Source organism: Mauremys mutica, chromosome 17 (genome assembly GCF_020497125.1).
Source record: "Mauremys mutica isolate MM-2020 ecotype Southern chromosome 17, ASM2049712v1, whole genome shotgun sequence".
Classification (NCBI taxonomy): domain Eukaryota; kingdom Metazoa; phylum Chordata; order Testudines; family Geoemydidae; genus Mauremys; species Mauremys mutica.
This window is the reverse complement of record NC_059088.1, coordinates 17,883,230-17,901,428: the sequence shown is the minus strand read 5'-3', so window position 1 is coordinate 17,901,428 and position 18,199 is coordinate 17,883,230. Positions and strand designations below refer to the sequence as shown.

General features: G+C 49.2%; 1 long non-coding RNA gene and 1 pseudogene across 1 annotated transcript; one reads left to right on the top strand and one right to left on the bottom strand.

Moving 5' to 3' along the window:
* Nucleotides 1–211: 211 nt before the first annotated feature.
* Nucleotides 212–1,153, top strand: LOC123351485 (annotated as a pseudogene).
* Nucleotides 1,154–8,009: 6,856 nt separating this feature from the next.
* LOC123352087 lies at nt 8,010–11,932 on the bottom strand. The gene is made up of 6 exons (XR_006574104.1): nt 11,817–11,932; nt 10,229–11,111; nt 9,758–10,049; nt 9,509–9,581; nt 8,958–9,122; nt 8,010–8,582 (listed from the first exon to the last, which is right to left on the bottom strand). It is a non-coding gene; the product is annotated as an uncharacterized LOC123352087 (long non-coding RNA).
* Between the last annotated feature and the right edge of the window lie 6,267 nt (nt 11,933–18,199).

Sequence of the window (18,199 nt, the reverse complement as noted above, 5' to 3'; positions counted from 1 at the left end):
TGTTTCTGTTATCCCTATAATATCCGGTTTCATTTTCTGCACCAGTAGCTCTAGTTCCTCCATTTTGTTACCTAGGCTCCTCGCATTAGTGTACAGACATCTTAATTTTTGCCGTTTGGCTTCACTGTACATCAGATGTATTGTTGTGGTACCCATTGCTTCTATCCCCTTCTCTGCCTCTTCTTTGACACAGAGCACAGTGACAGGAGAAATGACTCCCGGAAACTGCACCAGAGTGACTGGCTTCATTTTCTGGGGAATAACTGACAGTCTAAAGCTGCAAAACATCCTCTTTGTGTTCTTCTTTGCCATTTATTTCTGCATGCTGGTGGGGAATGCCTGGATGATTGTGCTGATTAGCGTTGACTCCCAACTCCACAGCTCCATGTACTTTTTCCTCAGCAACTTGTCACTCTTAGATGTTGTCTCCTTCTCTGTGATTGCCCCCAAGGCGATGCTCAGTTCCCTAGTGATGAGTAAAGACATTTCTTTCCCTGGGTGTGTGATTTAGTTTTTCCTCTTCTCCTGTGCCAGCAATGAGCTTTGCCTCCTGGCTGTGACGGCCTATGATCGCTTTGTGGCCATCTGCAACCCATTGCTTTATTATGTCATCATGTCCAAGAGAGTCTGCTTCCAGCTGGCGGCTGGATCTTCCCTATGGGCCTGTGTCAATGCCACTGTGCATACGTGTACTGAATTCAGTCTGTCCTTCGGCCACTCCAGTGTCCTCGATCATTTCTTCTGCGATATTCGCCCACTCCAAGAAATCTCCTGCTCTGACTTTCACATCAATAAGCAAGTGCATTTCATCTTTGCAGCCATAGAAACAATAGGCACTGTTTTCACCATCCTCATCTCCTTCATTTACATCATCTTTGCCATCCTGAGGATCCGCTCCATGGCAGGAAGGCACAAAGCCTTCTCCACCTGCGCCTCCTACCTGACTGTCATTTCCTTCTTATATGGGACCCTGATCTTTACATATTTACGACCCTCATCTGGCAGCTCAGTGGACTGGGAGAAAATGGTGCCCGTGTCCGATACCCTTGTGATCCCCATGATAAACCCCCTGATCTACAGTTTGAGGAACAAGGAGGTGAAGGTCGCCCTGAGGAGGACAATACACCAGAAAACTATTCCTCGCTGTATGTAAATATGGGGACTGTTTTTTCTGATCAGTACTGGAGTGTAGATATGAGCTAGTTCTCGCTCATTAAGTCATTGTGCAGAAATTTCTATCATCATGTGATTTACAGGAGAAAACAATATGGAAATGGAACTTGAGCCCGATAATGAAGGAAGGCGCCATTTCCCTTGAAAAACAGTGTCCAGTAACTGTGTTACAGCTTCTCCTTTATGCACTGATATATGATTTCTGCAATATAGGCATCTCCCCCTGCTTGTTCCACTACCTTTTGAACTACGTTGGTTAACTTAGCAGATGATATAAAGAGGAGATACTCAGACTGTAATTATTTCCATTTGTCACTTCTATTATCTCAGTTCCCACAGCCCCCTCCCCCCCCCAAATCACTGTACAATTAAATAAAGGGAGGTGCACATGGAGAGGTGTTTTTATAGATAGATAGTCAGACAGATGGTTCTGTTCGGGGACAGAGAGGTAGACACTAGCCAGATGGATGTTTTGCTATGGGGATAGATAGACACAGGCATGGTTATGTCTGGGGTTAGATAGACAGAAACACGTCATTAGACATGCACATGAGAAAGGAAGGATGCCTGAGGTTATTGCACTCGCCTAAGACTTGAGGGGTCTGAGTTTAAATTCCGCCCCCACTGCAGACTTCCTTTGTGATCTTGAGCAAATCACTTTGGGCCCGATTTTTTAGAGGGATTTCAGTTCCTAATTCCCATTGAAATCAATGGGATTTATGTGGCCTAAATACCTTTAAAACACCTGGGTTTAGTCTTCCTTTGCCTCTGTTTGCCACTTGTAATATGGAGGTAAGAGAAGGAGTGTTGTAAGCAAGACACAAGAAGTGATTCTTCTGCTCTACTCCATGCTGATTAGGCCTCATCTGGAGTCTTGTGTCCAGTTCTGGGCACCACTTTTCAGGAAAGATGTGGACCAATTGCAGAGAGTCCAGAGAAGAGCCACAAAAACGCGAGTGCCATGTCTCCGTGTGGCTCGCAGAAGCAGCAGCACATCCCCAATCCGGCTTCTATGCATAGGGAAAGCCAGGAGCTCCACACACTGCCCGTGCCCCAAGCACCGCCCCTGCAACTCCCATTGGCTGGGAACCACAACCAATGGGAGCTCCAGGGGCAGTGCCTGCAGATGGGGCAGTTTGCCCATCCCTGGGCTAAGGGCACACAGTGTTCACAGTTACATGGCCCATGATGCTAACCACCATCACTCCCTTGTTAAATCTTCAAACAAGCCCCTTGGTGCTTCCTCCCATTCTGCCCCCCACACTCGGGAGAAGCTCCCTGTAAACATCAGCAAAACAACCTCCTCAATCCAGGGACTGTTTGACTCTTTAATTATTCCCTGTACAGCAGGCTTGTCATCTCCTTATGAACTTTGTGACAGACCCAGGCCAGTGGGCTACAGGAGTCTGGTAGAGGGCAAATATACTGGTCACTGGATGAGTAGTTTTCTGTTCCCTGAGTGACCAGAGCAGGGGCTGCACTAAAGTAATTAGGAATCTGCTAGAACCAATTAAGGCAGACAGGCTGATTAGAACACCTGCAGCCAATCAAGGCAGGCTAATCAGGGCACCTGGGTTTAAAAAGGAGCTCACTCCAGTCAGGGAGGGGGAGCCAGAGGAGAGGAAGTGCGCGTGAGGAGCTGGGAGCAAGAGGTGCAAGGAGCTGAGAGGGAGAGGTTGTGCTGCTGGAGGACTAAGGAGTACAAGCGTTATCAGACACCAGGAGGAAGGTCCTGTGGTGAGGATAAAGAAGGTGTTGGAGGAGGCCATGGGGAAGTAACCGAGGGAGTTGTAGCTGTCATGCAGCTGTTCCAGGACACTCTAGACAGCTGCAATCCACAGGGCCCTGGGCTGGAACCCGGAGTAGAGGGCGGGCCCAGGTTCCCCCCAAACCTCCCAACTCCTGATCAGACACAGGAGGGGTTGACCCAGACTGTGGGGAAGATCACTGAGGTGAGCAAATCTGCCAATAAGCGCAGGACCCACCAAGGTAGAGGAGGAACTTTGTCACAACTTGCTGCCGAATGTACTAGTTCTGTGGGATGCTTTGCTGGGTGCAGGTTGTGATCCCACAGTGTTCATCTTAGGCAACTTTTGTGAGCCATGACCACTGTCTTTTCACTTAACGTGACCTCTTCACACACCTCAATGCTCTCGAATGGGATATCCCTATGGCATTCAGGCCTCAGATCAGGAACAGGGGCTGTCTTACAGTCCTCTGCACAGAATATCATCTTGACAATGGCTTCACTGTTGTGATGCACTTTTAACCTGTTTATATGCACAGTCCGAGGTGCGTCCCTGCTGTGGGGCCTGTGTACATTGCAGGTGACCCTTCCCTACCACCTCAGAAGGCCCCTCCCATCAGTTTTGCAATTTGCACTTTTCCATGAGGAATAACACCAGGAGCAGATCACCTGCATCAAACGATCGCTCACAAGGAGAGAGGAACCCCCTTTATCCCATCGAATTGGGACCAGGGCCAGAGTGGTTAACCAAAACGTCAGATAATGGGATGAATGGGAAAGTGCCAGTCTGCAGCGCCATCTAGGGACCATAGGAAAGATTGCCCACTTCTGGACCTGTGTGCGCTGGTTTTGGGGTTAATACGGAGAACCGGATAATGGCGGGTCAGATAAACAGGGTTCTACTATATTGTGATCATCCCATTCTTTCCGAGCTGCTTGGCTTCTAGTGAGGCTTTGCTTCACTATTCCAATCATGGTTGTAGGGAGACTTAATTTAGGTTCCTCCCTGTGAAAGGGGAAGGAAAACTGAAGTGCTTCATTAAGATCAACCTTACCAGAATTCCATTTTTTTGTTTCAAAAGGACATTTGGCTTCATACGTTTATTTTGTTTTGGATGAGATTGCACCTTTCATGTTTTGTGGCACACAAGCAGACAAGTTAGAGAATATATAAAATACTCTTGCTGGACGTTCGCAAAGTCTCGCTAATTTGTTTCTTAGGAGCCAGAACAATAACACGTAAGAACCCAAAACTCAGAGGGAGAGAACGCAGGCTACTGCCTATAACAGAGAGGCACAACTCACTGGGTACCTGTTGACTCACTGGGTACCTGCTGGTACGCCCCAATTGTGTGCTGCCCTACCGAGCTCCCTCGCATGCAAGCACGCCCAGGAACCCTGCCCAAAATTTAAAGTCACAGTATTCAATTTTAACACAACCCCAAATACACCAGAGCATCAACATTTTCTGTTTTACGTGGCCTCTCCTTTTTTGGAACCCTTGTTTCTAAATATGCCATGCGGGATTTGAATCAAATTTCAGCGACTAATTATCATGTGGGTGGAATCATCATTAATGTGTATTCTGGGTAGTTATGTTGTTGGCTTCTTTAGGAAATGTGTGAAAACAGGAAAACTGGGAAAGCCTCCCCCCACCCCCAATCACACATACACACCACACATTTGCTGCCCACTGGTGCTGCCTGAGCAGTAGCACTGTGACATCAGAGATAACTCACCACTCAGCACTCCTTCCCTCCGGTTCATTTTCATACTTGGGGAGAATGACTAGCACCCTGGCTGCCATGGCAACAGCTACCTTTGACAACTGGTTGCCCCCTTGTTACCAGAACATCATCACAGACAGGAAGTTTGTAATGAAACAGGGCCAGAGCTGGATAACCAAGACAGCCCCTGCTGTGCTCAGTGGGGTTTGTGCTGCGGTACGGTGCTGTGTTCCTTCGCAAAGGGCAGGTGTTTGCTACTGTCCTCAGAAAGGCCTAGGTGAAAACAAGATGAAAAATTCCAGCTCCTTTTCTTGGATATTGTTTATCTGCTTCTTGCACATTCAGGGTTATAGCTGAGAACTTTCACTGACCCTGAAGTTGCATAAAATGAGTTTTGTTTTAATGCAGTTTAATTTAATGACTTTCAATACTCTGATCAACACAGCACTGAGTGGTGAAACGGGGATTTTCACCAAGATAACAATGGCAATAAAATATAGACTGAACCAACGCATGAATAAGAGCGTCATAGTGTAAACAGCTTGTAGAGGTGCGGACTCACCCCCACAGTGCCTCCTGCTGGTGACTTCTGGGAATTAGCTCGTTCTAGCTCCGAAGCACCCTCTGCAAGCCAGTGATCCGCCTGTCCTCTGGCCCCCATGCCCCTCCCTGGACCCGGTGCCCCTTTAGCAGGGGTGCTGCCCCCTCAGTCTCAGGGTCTCCCCTCCCCGATGAACCCCCACCCACTATCCCCACCTCGCCTCAGAATCAGGCTCCTGCCAGTCATCGTCTAGCCCCCACGCCCTGGGGCAGACTGCAGTATCAGCCACTCAGCACTGGCAAGGAGGGTTTGGACCTGCTGCCTTGGCCTACCCAGGGCTGCCCTCTGCAACCCCCAGGACCCTTTGACCTTCTGCTAGGCCGCAGCTTGGAGCTTTCCAGGCTGGAGCTCCCCAGTTACTCTGCCTTTCCCCAGCCCTGCTCCACTCAGGTATCCTCTCTCTAGCTCCCTGCAGCCAGGCCCTTCTCCCTCAACAGACAGAGAGAGACTGATCCTTCCGCCTTCCCTGGCCTTCTTATAAGGCCCTGTTGCTCAGTTTGGGGCGTGGCCCAAGCTGCAGCCACTTCCCCCAATCAGCCAGGGTTTCACCTTGCCCAGCCCCAGCCCTCTGCAGGCCTTTTCCAACAACTTCCAGACTGGAGCCGGGGGTCACCCCGTTACACAGCACAGAGATAAAAGATTGTCTTTCTATTAAAAAAAACAAAGGAAATTAACAAACAAAAAAACCCTTCATTTAACGTTACTCACATTTGCTTTCACCAATAAAATCATTAGGAAATACAAAGTGAAGGTTTTTAAACAGGATGAAAAGGTTACAAAGTGAAGCATTCTCAGGTTAGCAAATGTCCAAAGAAGTGTTGCCCTGGCACCCTCAATTCAGTCCTCTTGTGCATTTGCAGGATGATGCAGACTTTAATGACATGATCCCAATAGTATTTTTTTTCCATGGGACCCCTTCCTTATTCAGCGCACAGGGTTTTCTGCTCTGGGGCTGTGTATTGAAGGAGTCTATTGCCTATAGGATCCCTGCCTCATTTCTTGCAGAGTTAACGTTGCACAGGCAATGCTCATTCTGGCATTTCCTAAATTGAGAGTGCTTCACTTTGCAGCCTTTTAGTCCTCTGTGCATTTCCTACTATTTATAGCTTGCTTTACTGAGGAGAACAGTCTTCATGACAAAGGGCTTGGTTATTTGTGTGTGTGTGTGTGTGATGTCTCCATTATTTATCTGGTCAGTGTCACTAGTGTGCGCTTTACAAGACAGAGAAAGTAAGGACACTCCCTGATACAAAGCCCCTATGATCTAAGGAAGACTGACACATACAAAGAAAGCAGGAGATGTACGAACGTTATTTCTTTCTTTTGATGAATAGTCATTTATTTATTATGAATTATTATTATGATTAAAGAAAGAGTGGTGGGTTGGGGAACTTGTGTGGTGAGGATGTTCTATGCAGAAGTTTCCACTGTTTGGATCCTGCAGCTGATCTGAAGTGCCATGCAGTGCTGGGTTTTGGGTAGCAAGCCCTCTCACAATGGCAAAGAGCCTTTTCAGAACTCTGATGCAATCTTCTCTTGATGCTCATCATCTATGGTGGACTTTAACCTTAGGCTCATCTCAAGCTCTTTCCGCCTATGGAATGCTCTGTGGTGATTTGCTGCCTTCTCATGGCATGCCCCATTTCTAGCCAGATGTTTCCAGTCCTTTGTTTCTGTAGAACGCAATGTGGCTGGAACATTAGACTGAAAGAGTTTGCAACAAAAATAGTATGCAGCATTCTGGGTTTTTGAGTACATAAGCCGTGGCCTCTCCACTTTGTCACCATTGGGGATTTCACACCAGGAATGTGTTGGATGGAAACTTCTATTTTCATTGTCTTTGGGGAACATGAAGTTTTTCACTTGCTGTGGCCCAGGCAATACAAGGAAGTCCCTCGGGCTACTGCTCAAGTGGGTCCACAGTCCTGGATCATTTAGACTTAAGGAACTAAACTCAGCAGCAGCTGTTTCTTGCACCTCCACCAAACTCTTCTCTGAGCTACACTTTTCTTCAGGAATGTGCATGGTTACATCCATTTGAGTTGGAGATATGGATGCTGCAGTAGCTGTCAGGTCACCTGCACTCTGACTAACTGGAAGATCAGGCATCTCCTCACCACTCACATCCTCACTGGGGCCGGAAGGCTCACCGTGAACATTCGTGTCTCTGTATCTCACGAGAGCTCCTTCCTGCTTAGACAGAAAAGCTTCCTTTGCTTTCTTTCCTTTTCTGAATGGTGCCCCAGAGGGGCGTTTTCTTCTTTCACTCATGACTGCTGTTCTGTGCCAGCTAGAGTGGCTCTCAACACTCCGTTGAAGGGGACAAATAAGCGGGCTGGTAGCAGGGTCTGAGTGAGGGAAGATATCAGTGTCTTAAGGGCCTACTCGGCTCCTACTACTTCAGTTGACTGCCTGTTCTCCTCAAGCGGGTTCAGGGAAGCAGCAGGAAACAGGAAGCTCCCTGACAAGCTGGTGTTAATCAGTCCAGACTCCTGGGGGTGATCGAGAGGTACATAAGAGGCTCCTCCTCCTCTCTCTCCCTGCAGCTCCTGTTGCTTTCTGTTATTTCTTCTCCTCTTTAATCCTGTCTGCCTGTTATGTCTCTTGTGCTCGCCTTCCTCCAGCACAGCACTCCACCATCTCTGTGTGTCTCGAGCAGAGAGAAAACATATGCACCAGCACCAGACACAATTTTCTACACTCTAGGTCCTAGTGGTGCCCTCCCACAGTCAGCCACCTCAGTTCGCCTCATGGTAAGGCCAGCCCTGTCCTGTGGGCACGGAGAACCTAACTCCTCTTGAGGTCAGCCAGGGAGGCTGGATGTGCACATTGCAGGAAATAGACGGTCAGGGCAGCATAATCCACTGAAAAAAATGTGACTTGCTAATTGCAACCCAGGCTCTCACTGTGTGGCTCTTTGTCCTGCCTCTGTTGGCTAGAGCATGAGCAGAGCTTTCTGAGACAGCTGCTGCGGCTGTGGCCAGCCATCGAAGCGCGTTTCCCATCGTCTCTCTTCTGGCTGTGAATGTTTGACTGCAGCAGCCCCACAGAGGTCCCACCCTTGCTCTCTAATGTCCATTCTCCCCTTGCTTGCATGGCGCTTCATGGACCATTGAGTAGCCTCAGGAAAACCTTCCAGCTCTGGACACAGGCACCAGCACCAATTCCCCAAGCCAAAGTCTCCTTTGTAATCCAGGGAAACAGCCTGGGTTGTTTGGAGCACAGGGTGTGGCCCATAGTGACTGCACACCCTCCCCCTGCTGCACAGCGACTCCTGGGACCCCTCTAGCCCATCAGCACTCGGCTCTCCCGCATTCTGCTGAGCGGCTGAGATCTGGGGGAACAGAAACCCTTTGTTAGAGATGGAAAATCTCCTCCCTGTGAAACCCCAAATGTGCAGAGCCTCGGATTCCCACAGGGGAGATCTCAGCTCATTCACTTGTCACCTGTTGACGCAGTCTCTGACAGGGGGAATGAAGAGGGTTTTTTTGCCAATGGTCCCTTCTACAGCGCCCATAACGGGAGGAAGTTTGGCCTTGTGATGTGAGGCCCGGGTCTGAGAATCACGGCTCCTTGGTTCTGGGGCTCTGGAATGGGGTGAGGTCTAGTGGGTGGAGCTGGATTTGTTGACAGTGAGTGAGAGGGGCTTGTGCTGAAGGACCCTGGGTCAATTCCTGTGATGTCTACATGTGGCCACAATTTTACTTACCTCTCAATGTAGGTTATTTAGCCCATTCCTGGACACATGTGTTACATCTGCTGCTGGCCATCCCTGAGATGTAGGTCCTTCATCTACACAAGGACATGGCACATCAAGGTCAATCCAGCAGCTCCCATCCAGTCTTCACCTCCGCAATGAACGGCGAGCTCTAACCTGATCAGAGAAGACAGGGTGGTGTTCTTCAGGAGAGTCTACTGGTGCTCCTGCATCCCCTGCTCCACCTGACACCCCGACATGCTAAGGCTTTTCCAAAGATACCACTAATCTCGGATAAACAAAGCATGAGATGAGGTCAGTGTGGGTGGATTGACTGAGCAGACTGGTTTTAATGGAAGAACAGATTTCTCCACTGCTCTGGGGAGATTCCCATAGGAAAAGTCTCTGATGGTGGGGGTGGGGGCAATGCAAACCCTCAGCCCCTTGAATGGCAGGAAATCAGGACTCAGGGAGTTAAGGGGTGTCTCTGTCCTGCTGGAGGGAGCACATCTGGAGAGCAGGAAGAGCACTAGTGGCATTGTAGGAAAGACAGTGACTTCTACCTGTGAAGGTGGCTGAAGCTTCTGGCAGACACTAGAGTCCCGGATCCTTACACCTCCTTTGCGGAGCCTTTTCCTACGAATAGAATAAGGACACCACACAGAGAATGACATTTGAATCCCAGGTCTGGGATCCAGGGAAAAGGGATGATCTCAGCCAGGCTACATACCAGGAACCTGATTTTTATCCCAAGAGCCACAATTACCCAGATGAGGTTTTCTTCCCCATTTGCTTTCAGGTTATTTACTCACAGTATTCATTTGTTTGCTCTGCCGGGTCTCCACTCTCTGCAGCTGTTCATTGGTTTTAGTAACAGTCTTTCAGTTTTTGCTTCTGTTTCCTCTTCTTACAGGGTAGCATCTGCTCAGCACTTTGTTAAAAAAAAATCAATTCAAAACAAAATCCTGATCCTACATGGAAGAGGAAGGTTTCTGAGAATTTGGCTGAAGAACTTTCATTCCCTAATATTTATTCAGGTGCAGGTCTGATGCAATCTGCACCCCCAAGAATGCCCATATGATGCACGGTGGGCCCTTAGAATACCTGTTAAAAGAGAAGAAGAGAGTAGATTAAAAGGTGGGGAAATCAACCAATGCATCAGCACTTCTCTGCGTCATTGAAGCACCAGCCGTGGGAGCGAAACAGGTTACAAATCCCCATGGTTCTTTCCCACTAGACAGCTGTCCAAAAAGAAAAAGGCCTTCAGCCAATTATTTCCTTACACTCTGAAGGGGTGAAATTCAGCCCTGTGCAGACAGCCAGGGCAAGGTCTGTGCATCACAGTGGGTTTAAGTGGCACTTCACTCCTCAGGTGCTGAGAGACTTCGGTGGCACAGTTTTCCTCCTGGATTGGAACAGCCGGCTGGAATCCTGTGAGGTACAGAGCAGAGAGAGGTTAGGGCCACAACGTTCACCTCAGAGGCTGAGCTTCTGCAAACTTTTGGGATATTCCCATCTGAGGAGGAGAATTTTGGCCAGCCCCAGGTCAGAGCTTTCAGTCACTTCAACCAGTGATTCTCTGGCACAGTTGATCTAAAGCAGATGAACTTTTCAGGCGCTGCCCCCATCTCCGACCTCCCTCGCACCTCGCATTGCCCTCTAACAGTCCTCTCCCTTCTTTTGATCCCTGCCAAGCCCAAATACAGATCCTAGCCCATGCTCCTCCTATCTTAGACCCTCTCCTCACACGATCCTCCCCTACCTTTGACAGACTGATCCCGGTGCCCTTTACCCAGCTCCTGGAGAAATCATGGCTCCTCAGGACAACCTGGGAATGAGTGGTTCCAACCTCTGTGTGGGGTGCGTGGTTTTCCATCTAAGCATCACTGAGAGCCAGCACATCTCGATTTCGCAGGATGAGTGAAGTCTAGGAAGCGCTACACTTCTTGAGGACTTCAAACTTTGTCCCATTTATGAATGGCTTCCACCACATTTGTCTCAATTGTAGCACCTTCTGGGGAGAGGATGTACCCCAAAAACTCCGTGGAGAGTTGGCTGGAGGTATGCTTCTCCAATTCTGTGTTGAGACCATGCTGCCGAAACCTCTCCAGGTTCGGATGTGGTGTGTGTGCTGCTCTGGGTTCTCCAAAAAGAGAAGTATGTCACCTGAACAGATACATCCCTGATGAAGTGTTGCAAGGTCAGGGGAACCATTAATTAGCTCAAATAGCATACCAGACAGTTAAAATGTCCATAGGGTGTTTTGAAATCTGTCTTCCATTTGTCCCTTGCCCTTTAGAACTACTTCCGGGGTCAAGGCTGCCACATGACCGGAAGCAAGGTGTGTCACGTCACACACACACACACACACACACACGCACACACGCACACACACACACAGAGCCCTCCAAAAACTCCTCCCACCACCCTCTACCAATCAGGATGGTTCTTCTTCCCAAAAGGACCACCTGAGAGGAGATATGACCACTCAGGGTGAGTTCCGGGGCAGGGTGACCCATCCGGAAGTAGGCCGTATAACCCCACTAAGATCTCCTCCCAAGGCCCTCTGCCAATCAGAGTGCAGCACCATTAACCCATAAGTCCCAGTGCTGGACAGAGGAGGACATCTCTTACCAAGGACACGTGTTTTAGAAATCGTGGAAAGGCTGCTGAGAGGAAACCTGGACTCCTTCACCACCCCCATGAGAACTTTGGACTTTGTTTCAGCCCCGAGGGTCTTTGACCATCCACGGAGAAAGCGCTACATCAGCGACAGTTCCAAGGAGGAGGAGGGAGCGACCGAGGGGAGCCCTTTGGCCCAGCCATTGATGGATACGCTGGAACCCGAATCCAAACCCCATATTTTCTTACCTTCTACACAGATGACGATTTCTTTCTACAAAATCCACAGAGAAATGAAAACACCCCCAAATAATCTCCTCCACACCAATCCTCTCTTGGTCCTCACAGAGAGACTGCGAGATGGGGGCTTGCTGCAGCAAGGCTACAGGGCTCTCCGAGGTTCCCCCTGCCCCGCATGCCTGTCCTGCCTGGCTGTTGTCAAGGGAGCTCTGTGAGGTCGCAGACGCCTCATCATCTTTGCCCAATAGGCTGAGTTCCTGCCAAAGGCCTTTGTGAAGTCACTGCCACACTCACCTTTCCCTTACAGGCCTGATATGAGGACACCAGGAAACAGAGACTCCCAGTGGTCCTGAAAGGCCATGGAGAATTCCTGCTGCCTGAGAAACTACCCAGACTAAGCTACCAGGATTGGGGGGGAAATGAAGGAAACCAAAGGAAGCCTGAGTTAGGACGGAGAGCATTGATCCAAGCAGTGTTTGTACCCCTCTGCCCCCACCTGCCTGCCTGCACTGCAATGGACAGAGGGGCACTGATTTCTAGTTGTGAACTTGCTACAGACCGTGGGCTTCAGCACAAGCTGTACAGCCCATACTCTGAACTCTTGGATAACCAACAAAGCTGGATTTTCAGAAAAATTTTCCCCCTGGGCGCTGCATCCACTTTGGATTGTGCCCAGCAGAGGCTTTGGAATTGATGACTACATTAAATTTCCTTTTAGTTATCTCTTAAGATAACACGAGTCTGCACAGGACATCAGATTTATTTTTTGTGATACCCATTGCTTCTGTGCCCTACCCTCCTCTGCCTCTTCTTTGGCACAGAGCACATGACAGGATAAATGGCTCCAGGGAACTACACCACAGTGACTGGCTTCATTTTCCAGGGGACAGACCGACAGACAGCGCAAAGCTGCAAAACATCCTCTCTGTGTTCTTCTTTGCCATTTATTTCTGTGCCCTGGTGGGGACTGTTGGGATGATCGTGCTGATTAGGGTTGACTCCCAACTCCACAGCTGCATGTACTTTTTCCTCAGCAACTTGTCACTCTAAGGCCTGGTCTACACTGGGGGGGGGGTCGAACTAAGGTACGCAAGTTCAGCTACACTCGAACTACCTTAGTTCGAACTACTCACCCGTCCAGACGCCGCGGGATCGAAGTCGCGGCTCCCCCGTCGACTCCGCTACCGCCGTTCGCGGTGGTGGAGTTCCGGAGTCGACGGGAGCGCGTTCGGAATTCGATATATGAGATGAGACGCGATATATCGAACTCCGAGAAGTCGAACGCTACCTGCCGACCCGGGCGGGTAGTATAGATGTAGCCTTAGATGTTGCCTATTCCTCTGTGATTGCCCCCCCCAGGCGATGGTCATTTCCCTAGTGAAGAGTAAAGACCTTTCGTTCCCTGGGTGTGTGGTTCAGTTTTTCCTCTTCTCCAGGGCTTTGTCAAGCTGGGCCTTAGAAACCTCCTAGGTAACCCATTTCAGTGCTTCACCACCCTCCTAGTTAGATAGTGTTTCCTAATATCCAACCCAGATCTTCCCCACTGTAACTTGAGATCATTGCTCCTTGTTCTGTCATCTGCTACCACTGAGAACAGCTGAGCTCCATCCTCTTTGGAACTCCCCTTCAGGTAGATGAAGGCTGCTATCAAATCCCCCCGACTCTTCTGTTCTGCAGACTATTTAGTCTAAGCCCAGGTCCCTCGGCCTCTCCTCATAGGTCATGTACTCCAGCCTCCCCACCCCCCTCCAAAAAAACAAAAAAAACCAAACCACTTTTGTTTTCTTCCACTGGACTCTCCAATTTGTCCATATCCTTTCTGTAGTGTGGGGCCCAAAATTGGACACAATACTCCCAGTGTGGCCTCACCAGTGCCAAATAGAGGGGAATAATCACTTCCCGGAATCTAACAAGGGCAAACTGCTGACTCATATCCCGCTTCTCATGCACTGTAATCCTCACGTCCCTTTCTGCAGAACTGCTGCCTGGCCAGTCAGCCCCCAGTCTGTAGTAGTGCATGGGATTCTTCCTTCCTAAGTGCAGGACTCTGCACTTGTCCTTGTTGAACCTCATCAGATTTCTTTTGGCCCTGTCCTTCTTGAGAGTGGGAAGGGGCTTGGACACCAGCTTAAAGCCACATCTCCCCAGCGCAGCACAGCACAGTGTGCAGCGCAGGGGGCACATTTCAGTAATTTTCACTTTGTGCAACTTAACCCTGAGGTTCTCAGCCCTGTGAATGAGACTGTGGACTTACCCAGCCTGTGGGAAAGATTGTGAATGTAAACTATTCCCCAGGGTTGTTCCATCCCTGGGGGACCATCTGCCTCTGGATGCCTGCAATGGAATCAGGACCTTTCACTGCCAGGCCTCTGCTTACGACCAGGACCAGGTCAGCCATGATCAAGTATAAACAGTGACTTACAATGAGCCTTAGCCCACCTACTGTTGTTCACGGGCAAGGCGGAAAGGCCTCAATTTACAACAATGGCCTAATTTTGGGTACCTCAATTTCTCGCATTGAAATACAGGACTGCAGGGAACTGCATGCACAGCTGCATCTGGAGTCTGTGGGCACTGCAGGTGTCCAGCCCCTCAGAGAACCAGCCGCTACGCACTTAAAAGCAGGATCCCATATTTGGGCCCAACATCAAGAGACACTCTTGAAATCTGGCCCCAGCCCACCACAGTGCTCTGGCTCCCATGCTGGCTAGTGTGGGCCAAAGGGGCTGTAGGGAAGGTGTAAAGCCCTCCCCCACCCTGGGAAAGTCCTCCAACAGAGGTGCCACTTTGCCTCCCCCCAGCAGCTGCAGGCACAAGGAGTGTTGGGGGGGAGGGACAGGCTGGAGGAGGAGGGGGTGGAGCAGGGCTAGAGGGGTGTGGCCTGGATGAAGCTGCAGCTCAGTCTTATACCCTGGCAAAGCCCCTAACATCATTAAAACGGGTGCAGCACTTTACTCCACTGAGCTGCAACCTCTGTATTAACCATATAGTTAAAGTGCTGCAGCATCGTACCCAGGGAAGTAGCTGCATCTGCAGCAGCATCTCCGCTCAGCCCAGCTTCCCCAGCACAGCTGAAATTCTCTCCTTCTCCAAGACGGCTGCTTTCGAGACTCCTGCCCCAGGCCCCTGCGGGCTGCTCCCAGATCCCCTCCTGCAGTGGAATGGACAAGTGGCCTGAGAGCCCTGGACATTGGAGTTCTCTGTTTACCCCACACCATGGACCCTGCAGGAGCGCTAGTGCAAGCTCGCCCACCTGCTGCCCTCGACCACTGGGTTGCAGCCCCCAGCTGGGGTAGAGGAGCTCATTCTCCATGGACCAATGAGTCCCTGATCTCTCTGCTCGGGTTAAAAAAGCCTTCCTGCATAGGTAAAAGAAAGGGAGTGGGCACCTGATCAAAAGAGCCAATGGGAGGGCTAGAACTTTTTAAAAATTGGAAAAAAAAAACCCTGCCCTTTGTCTGACTGTGAGAAGCTGAAGGCCAGGTATAAAAACCATCAAAAAATCATATCTAGAATTGCTTATTTGGAACCCAAATATGCAAGTAGATCAGAAAATGTGTAGAAAGATGCGTGTCAGGGTTCCTTCCCCACTCTGAACTCTAGGGTACAGATGTTGGGACCTGCATGAAAGCCCCCTAAGCTTATTTCTACCAGCTTAGCTTAAACCTGATACGCTGCCACCACCAAGTGATTTAACAAGAAACAGGGAAAGGACCACCTGGAGTTCCTCTTCCCCCAAAATATCCCCCCAAACTCTTTCACCCGCTTTCCTTGGGAGGCTTGAAAATAATATCCTAACCAATTGGTTACAGTGATCAAAGACTCAAACCCCTGGGTCTTTGGACAATGGAAAAATCAGTCAGGTTCTTAAAAGAAGGATTTTATTAAAAAGAAAATGTAAAAATCATCTCTGTAAAATCAGGATGGAAAATAACTTTACAGGGTAATCAGCTTCAAAGAGCCCAGAGGAACCTCTCTAGCCTTAGGTTCAAAGTTACAACAAAACAGGGATGAACTTCTCTCTAGCAAAGGTAAAATTCACAAGTCCAGAAAACAAAGATAAACTAATATGCCTTGCCTGGCTGTTACTTACAAGTTTGAAATATGAGAGACTTGTTCAGAAAGATTTGGAGAAAATGGATTGATGTCCGGTCCCTCTTAGTCCCAAGAGTGAGCACAGCCAAAACTAAGGGCACAAACAAAAGCCTTCTCCCCCCACCCCAAAGATTTGAAAGTATCTTGTCCCCTTATTGGTCCTTTGGGTCAGGTGTCAGCCAGGTCACCTGAGCTTCTTAACCCTTTACAGGTAAAAGGATTTTGGTGCCTCTGGCCAGGAGGGATTTTATAGTATTGTATACAGGAGGGCTGGTCCCTTCCCTTTATAGTTATGACAATACCAGTATAATGGCATCCACTCTAGGGCTTTTACCGGTGTAACTATTTAGTTCTAAAATCAATCCCCTAAATTAAATTGTTCAATTGCTCCAAAAATGGTGCCTAGGTCAGAAAGCAAGGCAAAGGGGAGGGGGGAGGGTGTAATCTTAACAAAACCCCCAACCTTTCAGACCTTCTTTATAGCTCATAAAAAGAGCTAATGCTTCTACAGTGTTTTGAGCATATAAAGTGCTATCAAACGCCAAGTGTTAGGATTATTAAAAGAGCACATGAATAAGAAAAGCCTTTGAGTAATCCCATATTCTGAATCAATTCCAGTCTGGGTACTTGTAGTCTGCCCACTTAAAATTCCCTTTCCAGTTGGCTAATGGTGAGCCCTGCACCTTGTGTCATCATAGAATCATAGATTATTAAGGTTGGAAGGGACCTCGAGAGATCATCCAGTCCAACCCCTTGCTCAAAGCAAGACCAATCCCCAAATGACCCTCTCAAGGATTGAACTCTCAACCCTGGGTTTAGCAGGCCAATGCTCAAACCAATGAGCTATCTCTCCTCCCCATCATGTATATATACATCAGTGCAAAGACCTACCACTCTGACTTGGGAGCATTTTCCACCCCTTTTGCATGGGTGCAGGTCAGGTAATGAATTGGGCCCTCTGGTTTTTCTCTTGGACTGACTCACATTGCCCCATCCCAAGATAAGGTGCAGGGCCAATCATGGAAGAACAGTGTCAGGGGAGGCGAAGGGCCTGATTCTGAACTCATGTTTGGTGTAAAACAGGAGTAACTCGATGGATGCCAATGTTAGGACATTAGTGTAAATGAGACCAGAATCGATCTCTGTTGCTGCCTGGTAAATTTCATTCCCCATTCAGGGCACTTGCTTCCTCCTCCTATTTGCATAAGTGCTTTGCTCATTAAAATAGGACAAAAGGAAAGGGGAAAGAAATGGTGACATAGGCCTGGTCTGCACTAGGGGGCGGGGTCGATGAGAGATACGCAACTTCAGCTACGGGAAGAGTGGAGCTGAAGTCGAAGTATCTTATTCCGACTTACGTCCCGTCCTCACGGCGTGGGATCAACGGCCGCAGCTCCCCCTGTCGACGCCGCTACTGCCGCTTGCCCTGGTGGAGTTCCGGAGTCGACGGGCACGCGTTCGGGGATCGATATAGCATGTCTAGATGAGAGGCGATATATCGATCCCCGATAAACCGATCGCTACCCGCCGATCCGGCGGGTAGTGTAGACGTACCCTGACAGAATGAGAAGCTTAAGCCTGGAAAGCAGGAAGGTCACATCAAGCCTGAGACCATAAGAGCCAAGGTCAGCGAAGAGCAGGGCACTTGGTGCCAAGGTCACTCAGAGAAAGAAAATGAGATTGACACTCATCTCTTGCTGTTCTGGTTACATAATAGTATCTCTCCTTTCCAATTTCCCTTCCTTCCAACCCCCCACCCCTCACACACATACACTCTCTCTCTCATTAAGAAACAGCTCATCTGCATGGGTCAACTTTCCTCTCATTCAGTCTGATGCGATGCCACTGAGTTAATGCTGATCTACAACAGTGTAAGTGAGGACAATCATGCCCCAATTCTCCTGCTAGCAACAAAATGCAGCCCCTCAGCTGGTACCATAGCTCCCGCGGATCTGCCCCCAAATAGCTTTTCTGGAGGAATGGAAAAGGCCGTTAAATGCGGAATAGCAGATCCACAGTCATTTTGTTCAGATTAGCACTGCTGTCATGGCAGCCACCCAGGAGGGATAGAAAAGAACAGAAGCTTCTGTCTCAGATGCTGCAGGCAGGACACAAGGACAGCTAGCGCTCTCGGCCCCTGGATCCTGACTCACGCAATGGGCTTGGGAGAACATGTCACTCTAGCTTTCTCATTCCCAGAGAGATGCTGCTCATGCTGCTTCAGCCCGTGGTGCCGAGTATAGCGTATAACAAAGCTGAGTCATTCTTAAGACCGGCCAGACTTGGAACAGAGTAGA